At 45.7% G+C, this 12,690-nt stretch overlaps 2 long non-coding RNA genes across 3 annotated transcripts; both read left to right on the top strand.

Annotated features, from left to right (window-relative positions):
• The first annotated feature begins 78 nt into the window (after positions 1-78).
• LOC115182846 (uncharacterized) lies at positions 79-2,860 on the top strand. Of its 2 annotated transcripts, XR_003873897.1 has the most exons (5): positions 79-341; positions 485-1,030; positions 1,164-1,801; positions 1,912-2,208; positions 2,361-2,860. It is a non-coding gene; the product is annotated as an uncharacterized LOC115182846 (long non-coding RNA). The 2 variants fall into 2 exon arrangements; XR_003873895.1 differs by having other exon boundaries at positions 485-1,801.
• A 2,434-nt stretch (positions 2,861-5,294) lies between these two features.
• On the top strand, positions 5,295-6,246 carry LOC115182858 (uncharacterized). Its single transcript, XR_003873902.1, has 2 exons — positions 5,295-5,345; positions 5,922-6,246. It is a non-coding gene; the product is annotated as an uncharacterized LOC115182858 (long non-coding RNA).
• The last annotated feature ends 6,444 nt before the right edge of the window (positions 6,247-12,690 follow it).

Here is a 12,690-nt window from a genome sequence, read left to right as displayed (position 1 = left end):
GGGAAGAACGGAGCAGTCTCCTGCCAGAAGGCCAAGTGTGGTGCCGGGGAGGCCTGTAAGGTAGTAAACGGGGTGTTGGGGTGCCACCCAATTGGGCAGGCCACGTGTTTGGCGTCAGGCGACCTCCACTACATGTCATTTGGACGCAGGTTCGACTTCCAGGGCACCTGCGTCTACACGCTGGCCAAGGTGTGTGAAGACGACAAAGGCAGACTAACCGGCTTCACCGTGACTCAAGGGAATGAAAAGTACGGCAATGGGAAGGTGGCTGTCAACATGATCGCTGTGTCTGTCACAGCTATGCCATCAGCATTGTGCAGGGGATGAGCTGGAGAGTGATTGTAAGTGAACATCTTTTTGAACAACTTTTAGATTATTATTATTTTTTCCTATACTTAAAATAACCTGTAGTCCACGCCAGAGGTGGTGGCCCTGGGAGTTGTCCTTTCTGTGATCCTGTTTGACCTTGTCCTATCCAACACAGGTGGATGAGGAGCTGGTGAACCTTCCTCTCTCTCTCAGTGCTGGCTGGGTTATGGTGACTCAGGAGGGTTGTAACATTATCCTCCAGACAGACTTCGGCCTGCGGGTGCTCTATGACACCGTGTACTACGTCAAAGTCATCGTTCCCTGCACTTACCAGAGCAAGATCTGTGGCAACAACAACACCAAGCCAGACGACGACTTCCGCCTACCAAATGGGCAGCGTGGATGAGTTTGGGCAGGCGTGGGTGATGGACCGCCCTGGGGTAGTGTGTGGAGGCTGCGGCGGGCAGTGCCCGGTATGTGATCATGCCAAGGCATCCCAGTACGGCAGGCTAGACTCCTGCGGCATCATGGCAGCAGACAACGGGCCCTTCTAGGCCTGCCACAATAAGGTGAACTCGGCAGCATACGTGGCCCACTGTGTGTTTGACGTGTGTGCCATGGACGGGGACAGAGGGACTCTGTGAGAGCATCCAGGCTTACGCCATCACTTGTCAGCACGCTGGGGCCCAGATACAGGCCTGGAGGAGCAGCTCCTTCTGCTGTGAGTTTGAACCATCAGATGGGATTACAGTAACCTGTTTACGTGTTTAATTTCTACTGTTAGTTTCTTATTTTTCAGAGTAAATAACTCACGGACACTAGAGAAGCTTAACCAAGTTTAATTCTTCCCAAAGGGTCGTTACAGCTGTATTCAGACAACAAAACATTTCTCACCATCACAGGTATATATAGCCCTACTTTGGACACTCCTCCTTCTCTCCAATCCTTACATCTTATGGTTCCACAAGAAGAGGGTAACAGGATACTAAACCCTTTTGACTTCCTTCAGGGGATCTGACCTGACCTCCTGACCTCAACCCCTCCTTCACCTAATCCACAGATGTCTATAGCAATCCTGTGATCTCCTCCCATCCACCCAGCACAGTCTTTCTACAGATCTCACTCCTTTATATACTATGCGTCTGATCTATCATGTCTTTAATATCTCAAATTTTAGAATCCAACACTACTAACCACCCTGCAGAAAATTGTGATGTAGAAGGGATATACTGTATTAGTCTTGCATATTTAAATCCACTGTCAACTCTCTCTCTCATGGTATTCCCCTGCAGCTGTCTTCTGCCCAGTTAACAGCCACTACGAGCTATTTGCTGACACCTGTGGTACTAGCTGTGCCAGCCTGGTGGACTCCTTCACCTGCTCTTCTAGCTGCTTTGAGGGCTGCCAGTGCGACGTGGGCTTCGTCTCTGACGGCGACAAGTTTGTCTCCATAGATATGTGTGGATGCGTCTACGACGGCCTGTATCTGATGGTGAAGCGATAGATCACCCTACTATGTCTATTGTACATGAATAGCACTGTTCTATATTTCCAGATTGGCCAACTGGTGGTAACCAAAGGCTGTGACACTGTGTGTGCCAGGCCTCGGCTGGTGAAGTGTGAGAAGCTGATCTGTGCCAGCGGAGAGGTCTGTGGGGTGAAGGACGGGGTCAGAGGATGCCAACTCAAACAGGGGCACTGCATGGTCCACCCTGGTGCCCACTTCACCACCTTCGATTGCATGAAGGGGGTTATGAGGTAGCCTCTGACCAGACCTCTGCCCAGTGGTTCAGGGTGGTGGTGGACGTACACGTCTGCAGTAACGGAGCCTATCCCAATGTGGCTACAGTCTACGTCTTCTTCAAGTATGTCACTGTCAACAGCCAGCACAACACCTGGGTGAGTAAGGCTGAGGAACGATGTGTGATGAGACTTCCTCCACAGAGCACATTTACTGTAGCAGTTTGCGCAAAGAAATGTAGATATTTTTGGTAACCTTATTCTGTAATGGACATGACTGACTGTCTTCGTACTCTTCCTGTATCTCCCAGGTGAACGGTCAGAATGTGTCCCTTCCCAGCACTCCAGCCAAACAGCTGTCTGTCAGCATCGCCAACAGGACAGTGGTCATCGAGAGGGATTCTGGTGTGCGTGTCACCTACTCCATCTCCCAGGAGCTATTCGTTACTCTCGACAACCTTGTAGCTTGCTACGGCATAATGTTAGCCATTCCCCTCTGCTTCAGTGTGCTGTTGTCTTTGTTTCTCTGTTTTGCTACTTTGTGTGCTGGCCCTGATGATAAAATGGCACCAGAAGAAATGGCAGCAGTTTTACAGGCGCCCAAGCAATTGTGCTATTATGTGTTTTTTATGCATTATTTGTAACTTATTTTGTACATAATATTTCTGCAACCGTATCTTACGGCAAAAAAGAGCTTCTGGATATCAGGACAGCGATCACTCATCTCGGATTAGACAAAGCTTTTTTCTACAACAAGTAGGACGCACAGGACATTCTCCAAACACCCGACAGGGCCGACATCCCCGTTATTTGCAAGAGGAAGCAACGCAGGTACAGAGGACAAAGAGCCGGATGCCTGGTCAGGACCCGGAGAAGGCGACTGGGAAAGCTGCCGTTACCATCAATACTACTCGCCAACGTGCAATCATTGGACAATAAATTAGACGAGGTACGATCACGAATATCCAACAATGGGACATCAAAAACTGTAATATCCTATGTTTCACGGAATCGTGGCTGAATGGCGACATGGATATTCAGCTAGCGGGATATACGCTGCACCGGCAAGATAGAACAGGGGTGGGGGGGGGGGTCTGTGCATATTTGTAAACAACAGCTGGTGCACGAAATCTATGGAAGTCTCTAGATTTTGCTCGCCTGAAGTAGATTATATTGTGATAAATTGCAGGCCACACTACTTGCCTAGAGAGTTTTCAGCTATACTTTTCATGGGTGTTTATTTATTTATTTACCTGTACTCCACACACAGAGACGCATACAAAGATCTCCCTCGCCCTCCATTTGGTAAATCTGACCACATCTCTCTCCTCCTGATTCCTGCTTACAAGCTAAAATTAAAGCAGGAAGCACCAGTGACTCGGTCTATAAAAAAGTGGTCAGATGAAGCAGATGCTAAACTACAGGACTGTTTTGCTGTCACAGACTGGAACATCTTCCAGGATTCTTCCAATGGCATTGAGGAGTACACCACATCAGTCACTGGCTTTATCAATAAGTGCATCGAGGATGTCATCCCCACAGTGACTGTACGTACATACCCCAACCAGAAAACATGGATTACAGTTAACATTCGCACTGAGCTAAAGGGTAGAGCTGCCGCTTTCAAGGTGCAGGACTCTAACCCGGAAGCTTACACGAAATCCTGCTATGCCCTGCGATGAACCATCAAACAGGCAAAGCATCAATACAGGGCTAAGATTGAATCATACTACACCGGCTCCGACGCTCGTCTTATGTGGCAGGGTTTGCAAACTATTACAGACTACAAAGGGAAGCACAGCCGCGAGCTGCCCAGTGACACGAGCCTACCAGACGAGCTAAATAACTTCTATGCACGCTTCGAGGCAAGCAACACTGAGGCATGCATGAGAGCATCAGCTGTTCCGGACGACTGTGTGATCACGCTCTCAGTACCCGATGTGAGTAAGACCTTTAAACAGGTCAACATACAGAAGGCTGCGGGGCCAGACGGATTACCAGGATGTGTGCTCTGGGCATGTGCTGACCAACTGGCAGGTGTCTTCACTGACATTTTCAACATGTCCCTGATTAAGTCTGTAATACCAACATGTTTCAAGCAGACCACCATAGTCCCTGTGCCCAAGAAAACAAAGGCAACCTGCCTAAATGACTACAGACCCGTAGCACTCACATCCGTAGCCATGAAGTGCTTTGAAAGGCTGGTCATGGCTCACATCAACACCATTATCCCAGAAACCCTAGACCCACTCCAATTTGCATACCGCCCAAACAGATCCACAGATGATGAAATCTCTATTGCACTCCACACTGCCCTTTCCCACCTGGACAAAAGGAACACTTATGTGAGAATGCTATTCATTGACTACAGCTCAGTGTTCAACACCATAGTACCCTCAGCTCATCACTAAGCTAAGGATCCTGGGACTAAACACCTCCCTCTGCAACTGGATCCTGGACTTCCTGACGGGCTGCCCCCAGGTGGTGAGGGTATGTAGCAACACATCTTCCATGCTGATCCTCAACACTGGAGCTCCCCAGGGGTGCGTGCTCAGTCCCCTCCTGTACTCCCTGTTCACCCACGACTGCATGGCCAGGCATGACTCCAACACCATCATTAAGTTTGCAGACGACACAACAGCGGTAGGCCTGATCACTGACAACGACGAGACAGCCTATAGGGAGGAGGTCAGAGACCTGGCCGGGTGGTGCCAGAATAACAACCTATCCCTCAACGTAAGAAAGACTAAGGAGATGATTGTGGACTACAGGAAAAGGAGGACCGAGCACGCCTCCATTCTTATCAACGGGTCTGTAGTGGAGCAGGTTGAGAGCTTCAAGTTCCTTGGTGTCCACATCAACAACAAACTAGAATTGTCCAAACACACCAAGACAGTCGTGAAGAGGGCACGACAAAGCCTATTCCCCCTCAGGAAACTAAAAAGATCTGGCATGGGTCCTGAGATCCTCAAAAGGTTCTACAGCTGCAACATCGAGAGCATCCTGACTGGTTGCATCCCTGCCTGGTACGGCAATTGCTCGGCCTCTGACCGCAAGGCACTACAGAGGGTAGTGCGTACGGCCCAGTACATCACTGGGGCCAAGCTGCCTGCCATCCAGGACATCTACACCAGGCGGTGTCAGAGGAAGGCCCTAAAAATTGTCAAAGACCCCAGCCACCCCAGTCATAGACTGTTCTTTCTACTACCTCATGGCAAGCGGTACCGGAATGCCAAGTCTAGGACAAAAAGGCTTCTCAACAGTTTTTACCCCCAAGCCATAAGACTCCTGAACAGGTAATCAAATGGCTACCCGGACTTTTTTCTTTGTGCCCCCCCCAACCCCTCTTTCATGCTGCTGCTACTCTCTGTTTATCATATATGCATAGTCACTTTAACCATATCTACATGTACATACTACCTCAATCAGCCTGACTAACCGGTGTTTGTATGTAGCCTCGCTACTTTTATAGCCTCGCTACTGTATATAGCCTGTCTTTTTACTGTTGTTTTATTTCTTTACTTACCTATTGTTCAGCTAATACCTTTATTGCACTATTGGTTAGAGCCTGTAAGTAAGCATTTCACCAGTTATATTCGGCGCACCTGATAAATAAACGTTGATTTGATTGCAAACTGTGGATTGCATCTCCATTATAAAAGACATTCTGCTGCGTAGTCTTAGGTATATTGTCCTGCGCTGTTTCTCTTGAGTGCCTGCATTAGGCTGGCTCTTCTCTAAACTTCAGTCCCCTCAGTGTTCTCCTTATTACATGTTTGCATTCACCGCGATCGGTGGATGTTTGTCTTCTGGCTCGCTTCCAGTGGCCTGGAACTTGAAGTTATGTCTAATTGCCTTCTCTTTAATTGCAGTGGCCTGTAAGAATGCTGTTTCTCCATCAGTACTCAACTCTACAATGAAGGACTGATATTTCCTCTTGAATTTTTGAATATTGCACTTGAAGAAATCCTGCATTTCCACTTGCTTAGAGCAATAGTAACAATTGAGGTCACTCAACTTCGGTGTATCGTTTCTATGTACAGTGATTTGCAAAAATGAATTTGACTATAACCATTTAAGATTTGTCAAATCTTACTATGAAGTTAAACACTTTCACCTACATATGATCATGCAAATGTAGAAGTCTATTGTACCACTCAAATTGCTTATACACAAATAAAGTATCACTTTCCAATACTTTCTACTTCATCAAATCTTTTGTTCACATATCTCAAGTAAGTGTCCACTTCAGCTAATAAACAATACAAAATGCAAATGTTTTACTACTTTAAAGATTCACCCATTATGATTTTATTTTGTTCATCTGAGTTTAAAAAATGTTTTCCTCTTATGAATTTACCCACGGAATCCATATGTATCTCTATTGCTGTTCGAGCAGGCAGATATTTGGCCAGTATATGTAGCATTGTGATAACGCCACTCACTACACTGGCATACTGTGCTTTCTCTACTTCAACACCAATAAACCATCTGTTTTAAAAATGATTTCAGTCAATTTCAACCTAGCAAGCCAGGCAACTAAATGCAATTTTCTGAATGTTTTGGTTCGTTGCTAGCTGGCTAACCAGTTCTAATGACCCAGAGTACAGCTGACAACATTACTGTAGCTTTTAATTAATTATTAAAGGACAATAAACCCACATTAATTACAAGGTAATGGCGAGTTTATAGAACAGCTTACTGCCACAGTGTGACAAAATAAAAGTAGCTCATTCTGTCTGAGAATTTTAGAACTGCATCTTATCATAGGAGGATTTGGTCTGTTTGCTGTGGCAGTCTGGTAACCACGACAATGGACAGTTGCAGAGACTTGAACTTGTTTTCATGTCTGCGACAAGGAAACTGACAGTCGCAGCAACGGTCTACAGACAGTCCGCCGGAGCAGTGACAATTTTAGCATGTAAATCTTGGTGGGGCTAATTCACCAATTTTGTTAGCCGCATGCCTGCAAAGCACTATACAATACATTAATTGCACTAGAACGGTGACAAACGTTGCCTACATAAAGCTGTCCCGACAGCGGAGCTTTCCTTTCAGCACCATGGCGTGAATCCTTACCACCGCTACACCTAGACATCAGCGGAGCCTCGTCTGGCAGCGAGATAGTTCATTCAGCTTCATTTACTGCCTTTTTAAAAACCTTTGCTGACTTGCTTAATTACCTACTCATTCAAGGGTTTTTCTCTACATTGTGGAATAATAGTGAAGACAACTGAAATAACACAAGTATTAAATCAATGTTATATTTATGATTCTTCAAAGTAGCCACCCTTTACCTTAACAGCTTTGCACTCTTAGCATTCTCTCAACCAGCTTCACCTGGTATGCTTTTCGAACAGTCTTGAAGGAGTATCCACATATACTGAGCACCTGTTGGCTGCTTTTCCTTCACTTTGCAGACCAACTCATCCCAAACCATCTCAATTGGGTTAAGGTTGAGTGATTGTGGAGGCCAGGTCATCTGAAGCAACACTCCACTCTCCTTCTTGGTCAAATAGCCCTTACACAGCCTAGATGTGTGTTGGATCATTGTCCTGTTGAAAAACAAATGATAGTCCCACTAAGCACAAATCAGATGGGATGGCTTATCGCTGCAGAAGGCTGTGGTAGCCATGCTGGTTAAGTGTGCCTTGAGTTCTAAATAAATCAGTGTCACCAATAAAGCACCATCACACCCGCTTCATGGTGGGAACCACACATGCGGAGATCATCTGTTCACCTAATCTGCGTCTCACAAAGACAACGGTTGGAACAAAAGATCTCAGATTTGCACTCATCAGAGCAAAGGACAGATTTCCATGTCCATTGCTTGTCTTTCGTGGCCAAAGCAAGTTTCTTCTTATTGGTGTCCTTTAGTATTGGTTTCTTTGCAGCAATTCAACCACGAAGGCCTGATTCACGCAGTCTCTGAACAGTTCCAAATCAAATGTTATGTGACATGCGCCGAATACAACAGGTGTAGACCTTACAGTGAAATGCTTACTTACAAGCCCTTAACCAACAATGCTTTAAGATTTAAAAAAAAAAATGTAAGTAACAAATAATTAAACAGCAGCAGTAAAATAACAAGCGAGGCTATATACAAGGGGCACTGGTACAGAGTCAATGTGCAGGCGCACTGGGTAATTGAGGTAAAATGTGCTTGTTGGTAAAGTTAAAGTGACTATGCATAGATTATAAACAGAGTAGCAGCAGCGTAAAAGAGGGGTCTGGGTAGCCCTTTGATTTGCTGTTCATGAGTCTTATGGCTTGGGGATAGAAGCCTTTTGGAGCTTGATTTGACACTCCAGTACCGCTTGCCATGCGGTAGCAGAGAGAACAGTGATGTACTGGCCCGTATGCACTACCCTCTGTAGTGCCTTGCGGTTCTGAGGCCGAGCAGTTGCCATACCAGGCAGTGATGCAACCAGTCAGAAATCTCTATGGTGCAGCTGTAGAAGCTTTTGAGGATCTTTTGAGGACCCATGCCAAATCTTTTCATTCTCCTGAGGGGGAATAGGCTTTGTCGTGCCCTATTCACGACTGTCTTGGTGTGTTTGGACCATGATAGTTTGTTGGTGATGTGGACACCAAGGAACTTGAAGCTCTCAACCTGTTCCACTACAGCCCTGTCGATGAAAATAGGGGTGTGCCCAGCCCTCCTTTTCCTGTAGTCCACGATGATCTCCTTTGTCTTCATCACGTTGAGGGAGAGGTTGTTGTCCTGGCACCACATGACCAGGTCTCTGATCTCCTCCCTTAAGGCTGTCTCATCATTGTAGGTAATCAGGCCTACCACTGTTGTGTCATCAGCAAACTTGATGATGGTGTTGTAGTCGTCCCCGGCCATGCAGTCATTAGTGAACATGGAGTACAGGAGGGGACTGAGCATGCACCCCTGTGGGGCCCCCGTGTTGAGGATCAGCGTGGCGGATGTGCTGTTCCCTACCCTTACCAACTGGGGGCGGCCTGTCAGGTAGTCCAGGATCCAGTTGCAGAGGGAGGTGTTTAGTCCCAGGGTCCTTAGCTTAGTGATGAGCTTTGAGGGCACTATCCTGTTGAACGCTGAGCTGTAGTCAATGAATAGTATTCTCACATACAGTTGAAGTCGGAAGTTTACATACACTTAGATTGGAGTCATTAAAACTCGTTTTTAAACCACTGGCAAGTCGCTTAGGACATCTACTTTGTGCATGTCACAAGTAATTTTTCCAACAATTGTTAACAGACAGATTATTTCACTTATAATTCACTGTATCACAATTCCAGTGGGTCCGAAGTTTACATACACTAAGTTGACTGTGCCTTTAAACAGCTTGGAAATGTCCATAAAAGGATGTCATGGCTTTAGAAGCTTCTGATAGGCTAATTGACATCATTTGAGTCAGTTGGAGGACTACCTTCAAACTTGAAGATGCTGGAAGAAACAGGTACAAAAGTATCTATATCCACAGTAAAACGAGTCCTATATCGACATAACCTGAAAGGCCGCTCAGCAAGGAGAAACCACTGCTCCAAAACTGCCATAAAAAAGCCAGACTACGGTTTGCAACTGCACATGGGGACAAAGATCGTACTTTTTGGAGAAATGTCTTCTGGTCTGATGAAACAAAAATAGAACTGTTTGGCCATAATGACCATTGTTATGTTTGGAGGAAAAAGGGGGAGGCTTGCAAGCCGAAGAACACCATCCCAACTGTGAAGCACGGGGGTGGCAGCATCATGTTGTTGGGGTGCTTTGCTGCAGGAGGGACTGGTGCACTTCACAAAATAGATGACATCATGAGGGAGGAAAATTATGTGGATATATTGAAGCAACATCTCAAGACATCAGTCAGGAAGTTAAAGCTTGGTCGCAAATGGGTCTTCCAAATGGACAATGACCCCAAGCATACCTCCAAAGTTGTGGCAAAATGGCTTAAGGACAACAAAGTCAAGGTATTGGAGTGGCCATCACAAAGCCCTGACCTCAATCCTATAGAAAATTGGTGGGCAGAACTGAAAAAGCGTGTGCGAGCAAGGAGGCCTACAAACCTGACTCAGTTACACCAGCTTTGTCAGGAGGAATGGGCCAAAATTCACCCAACTTATTGTGGGAAGCTTGTGGAAGGCTACCCAAAATGTTTGACCCAAGTTAAACAATTTAAAGGCAATACTGCCAAATACTAATTGAGTATATGTAAACTTCTGACACACTGGGAATGTGATGAAAGAAATAAAAGCTGAAATAAATCATTCTCTCTACTTTTATTCTGACATTTCACAATCTTAAAATAAAGTGGTGATCCTAACTGACCTAAGACAGGGAATGTTTACTAGGATTAAATTTCAATAATTCTAAAAAAAAAAAAAAACAGAGTTTAAATGTATTTGGCTAAGGTGTATGTAAACTTCTGACTTCAACTGTAGGTGTTCCTTTTGTACAGGTGGGAAAGGGCAGTATTGAGTGCAATAGAAATAGCATCATCTGTGGATCTATCAGGACGGTATGCAAATTGGAGGGGGTCTAGGGTTTCTGGGTAATGATGTTGATGTGAGCCATGACCAGGCTTTCGAGGCAACTTCATGGCTACAGACGTGAGTGCTACGGGTCAGTAGTCATTTAGGCAGGTTACCTTAGTTCCTGTGCCCAAGAACACTATGGTGGTCTGCTTTACAAACATTGGTATTACAGACTCGAGTCAGGGACAGATTGAAATGTCAGTGAAGACACTTGCCAGTTGGTCAGCGCATGCTCAGAGTACACGTCCTGGAAATCCGTCTGGCCCTGCAGCCTTGTGAATGTTGGCCTGTTTAAATGTCTTACTCACATCGGCTATGGAGAGCGTGATCACACAGTCGTCCGGAACAGCTGGTGCTGTCATGCATGTTTGTGTTATTTGCCTCGAAGCGAGCATATAAGTAATTTAACTTTTCTGGTAGGTTTGTGTCACTGGGCAGCTCGTGGCTGTGCTTCCCTTTGTAGTCTGTAATAGTTTGCAAGCTCTGCCACATCCGACGAGCGTCGGAGCCGGTGTAGTACGATTCAGTCTTAGTCCTGTATTGATGCTTTGCCTGTTTGATGATTCGTCGGAGGGCATAGCGGGATTTATTATAAGCTTCCAGGTTAGAGTCCCACTCCTTGAAAGCGGCAGCTCTACCCTTTAGCTCCATGCGGATGTTGCCTGTTATCCATGTCTTCTGTTTGGGGTATGTACGTACGGTCACTGTGGGAGCGATGTCATCGATGTGCTTATTGATGAAGCCAGTGACTGATGTGGTGTACTCCTCAATGACATCGGAAGAATCCCAGAACATATTCCAGTCTGTGCTAGAAAGTTAGTCCTGTAGCTTAGCATCTGCTTCACCTGACCGCTTTCTTATTGACCGAGTCACTGGTGCTTCCTGCTTTAGTTTTTGCTTGTACGCAGGAATCAGGAGGATAGAATTGTGGTCAGATTTGCCAAATGGAGGGCGAGGGAGAGCTTTGTACGCGTCTGTGTGTGGAGTAAAGGTGGTCTAGAGTTCTTTGTCCTCTGATTGCACATTTAACATGCTGATAGAAATTAGATAAAACTGATTTGAGTTTCCCTGCATTAAAGCCAGCATCAGTCTGCGGTGGTATATCGACAGCTACGAGAAATATTTATGTAAACTCTCTTGGTAAATAGTGTGGTCTACAGCTTATCATGAGATACTCTACCTCAGGTGAGCAAAACCTTTAAAAACGGTGCACCAGCTGTTGTTTACAAATAGGCATAGGCCGCCGCCCCTTGTCTTACCAGAGGCCGCTGTTCTATCCTACTGAAAAAAATTAAAACCCGCCATCTGTATGTTAATCATGTCGTCGTTCAGCCATGACTCTGTGAAACATAAGATATTACAGTTTTTAATGTCTTGTTGGTAGGATATACTTGCTCGTAGTTCATCTATTGTATTATGGATTGATTGTACGTTGGCTAATAGGACCGATGGCAAAGGTAGATTTCCCTCTCGGCGACGGATCCTTACAAGGCATCCGGACCGTCATCCACGATAACTCCGTCTTTTCCTCCTGCCAATGACGGGGATGAGGGCCTTGTCGAGTGTCTGGCGTAAATCCTTCCCATCCAACTCGTTGAAGAAGAAGAATTCCTTCAGTACGGGGTGAGTAATTGCTGCCCTGATATCAAGAAGCTGTTTTCGGTCATAAGATACGGTGGTAGAAACATTATGTACAAAATAAGTTACAAATAACGCAAAGAAAACATACACAGTAGCACAATTGGTTACGGGATCATAAAACGGCGGCCATCTCCTTCAGCGCCATTATTATTACCAACCAGGAGGGATCAGCCGAACGTGAAGAAGGCAGTTGACTGCTCAATGGCCCTGCCCATGCTGTCACAAATGCTATAATGGCACAGATACAAAAATGAGTTCCCTATCTATCTCTATGGAAGGAACAGATAGAAAAGGGGTGTGTTCAATTAGTAAGCTCAAGGAAGCCAACTGTAGATGAAAGTCGGCAAGTGAAGTCGGGGAGGTGCATCTGTGACAGCCAAAAGTCGGACACTAGCTAGGTTTCCATCTAAAACCTGCCGACAGATTTTCATGGGAATATTCTAAAATCCTCATAAAGAAAATGTGCACATTTTCCCCACCAGTGGTATGTTTCCACCA

Source organism: Salmo trutta, chromosome 3 (assembly GCF_901001165.1).
Source record: "Salmo trutta chromosome 3, fSalTru1.1, whole genome shotgun sequence".
NCBI lineage: Eukaryota > Metazoa > Chordata > Actinopteri > Salmoniformes > Salmonidae > Salmo > Salmo trutta.
Note: the sequence above shows the minus strand (reverse complement) of the source record. Positions and strands in the feature narration are given on the sequence as shown.